We start from the raw sequence: 3,011 nt of genomic DNA, 5'->3' as shown, positions 1-3,011 counted from the left end.
TATAACCCTTCCTACATGCTTGTATCTTAGCACTTACCTTTTTTATACCAAAATGTTTATGTCTGTCTCTGCCATGATAACTGAAATCTTTCAGAGCAGAGCTGTACTTCCTGTGCCCAACACAGTTCTTGTGTGTTTTTCTAAATAACAGCTTTATTGACATATTTCGTATGTCATACAGGTCACCAATTTAAAGTATACAGTTTTTTTTTAGTATATTCACAGAGTTGTACAGCCATCGCTACAATCAATTCTACATTTTCATCATCCCCAAAAGAAGCCCTGTACCCATTAGCAGTCATTCCCCATTTCTCCCAATTCCCAAAGCCCTAAGGCAATCACCAATTTACTTCTGTCTCTGTGGGTTTGCCTCTTCTGGACATTTCATATGAATGGAATCATACACTATGTGGTCCTTTGTGACCAGCTTCTTTCACTTAGCATATTTTCAGGATTCATCCACGTTGTAGCATGTATCCATATTTCATTCCTTTTTATCACCAAATAACAGTCCATTGTATCAATATACCACATTTTATTTATCCATTCCTCAGTTGATGGACAGTTGGGTTGTTTCCACCTTCTATTATGAATAATGATGTTGTGAACATTCACGTACATGTTTTTGTGTGGACATGTTTTCACTTCCCTTGGGTACATACCTAAAAGTGGAATTGCTGGGTCACATCATAACTCTTCTGTTTAACCTTTTGAGAAACTGCTAGACTTCTTCCAAACTGGTTGCATCATTTTACAGTCCCACCAGCAATGTATAAAGGTTCAATTTCTCCACATCTTTACTAAATCTGTGTCTGTGTGTATTTTTTTTTTTTTTTTTTTACGAGACAGGGTCACCTCATCCAGGCTGGTCATGAACTCCTCATCTCAAGTGATCCTTCCTCCTCAGCCTCCTGAGTAGCTGAGACTGCAGGTGTGTGCCACCACACCCATCTTAAATTTATTATGTTTTTGACTATAGCTATAGGCATCCTAGTGGGTGAGAAGTGGTATCTCATCATTTTATTTTCCTCTAAATAACCAATAATGTTAAACATCTTTTCATGTGCTTCCTAGCCATTCATATGTATTACTTTTTGTAATTTAAAAATATAGCTTATTATAAATGTTACTTCAAGTAGCAAAAAGCAGGTTAATGGGACTTATCATCATAAATAGATATAGAGGCCAAACCGAGGTTTGAGATTGCCCTAGTCCAATCAGCCTAAACCCACCCGGGGCAAAACTATGGTCCAACAAAGTAAGGCTTATTGGGTCACTGCAACAAGGGAGACTGCATACCACAGGAATGGTAAGGTGTCTCACCAAAGGAAAAGATAGTCATAGGTGAAATTTAAGTGAAATAGAGTTTGATAGGCTCAAAGGACCACAGGTGAAAAGGATCAACATCAGCTCTGGATGGCAAAGTGGACCCAGGGGATTAGTTCCTCTGGAAGTACAAAGTTAAGATAAATGTGGAATGTTGTGTTCAGACACCCTAGCATTGAAGCTGTATACTGGGTTGGAAATCAAGGCTGCTTCTCTATGTCAAAGTGACTTAGCTCCTCTAAGCAAAACTGTAAGGCTTCATTCTCACTGATATGATTTCTCACAGTAAACTTTGTCAGCCTATGATTTTACAGAACAAAGTTTCTCAATTAAAAAAAAAAGTCACTCAGAGAAGGGAGTTGTTATGACACTTTAAGTTGCAGCGTGTTCTTGAAAGAAATATTATATCCTATTAATGGTGTAGCTGGTTTTATCTGTGTCTCCTAATATGTGATGAATGGCAGGACAGATTTTTACTTTCTCAGCCTGAGCTAATACTTTCTCAAGATAAATTCACAGGTGACTGAACCATCTCTAGAGGACTGGTTGTCAGGGTCATCAAAATCACTTAACTAGCGAGCCTTGGAAGCTAAAGACTGGCTGAAGGTACCACCAGATTAGGTTTGAATATATTGTCCAACAGCTCTCAGTGAATGAGATGACATTGGTTATTAGTCCAGATTCTTTGCCAATTTGCTGGTGTGGCCAAGACATAACTATTTATTCACCACTTCATTTCCTCTTCCAGGGTACACAAGATGACTATATTTCTTGACCTTCCTTGTGGTTAGACTGGAACCATATGACTAGGTTTGGTGGATAGGGGCAGAGCTGAGTAAGCCATCTCCAGGCCTATCCTGAAAAACCTATCTACCCACCTCCAAAGCAACCTGGAGGTCACATGTCCTAGATGATGTAGCTACAAGTTGGAGGAGGATCAACCTCCAAAGGACTTCGTGTAAAATAAACTTTTGTTGTGCTCAGTTCCTGAGACTTGGGGATTTGTTACTGTGCATAGCCTATCAAGATAAATACAGTCAGTGTTACTCTCCCAGCTTTGTCCTTTAAAACCAGAGAGCAGGAATCATCTATTTCCCGTAAAATATACATTGACTTGACCTCCTGTCTCACCCCTGTCTCAAGAGGCACTTTCTTCATTGCCTGCCCTCCTAAAATGCAATTCTGATCATGACTTCCCTCTGCGTAAATTTTCCAGTCCCTTAGTGGAGTGTAAGGTCTAAAATATTTGCAAAGCACAGAAGACTCTCCCTGGCCTGGCTCCTGCTTACCCCTCTAGCTACATTTCCCACCATTCACCATACAAAACCCCACACCAACTTGGAATTCTCTGAACATGACCATACTCTTTCTTGTCTCTAGAGCTTGCACATGGATGTTCTCTCTGCCTTAAATGCCATTCCCTAACTCTTCCCTCAGGCTTTAAAACCCAGTTCAGGCATCCTAAAATGAGCAATTTGGGGGTTGTATACCCCATGTCCCCAGGCATAGAGGAGGTATTCCATGTTTTGTTAACTGAATAACAAGTGAATGACCGAACAGGAGATAAAAGGTGATGAGTCGGACTGACAGAGAAGTGTGAACCCCCTGCCAGCATCTGGAACATGACCACAGTGACAAAAATGGGAAGAAGTGAATTCATCACAAAAAGAAATTCAGTCAATCTA

The sequence above is a fragment of the Eulemur rufifrons genome, chromosome 9 (assembly GCF_041146395.1).
Source record: "Eulemur rufifrons isolate Redbay chromosome 9, OSU_ERuf_1, whole genome shotgun sequence".
In the NCBI taxonomy this organism is placed as follows: Eukaryota; Metazoa; Chordata; class Mammalia; order Primates; family Lemuridae; genus Eulemur; species Eulemur rufifrons.
Note: the sequence above shows the minus strand (reverse complement) of the source record.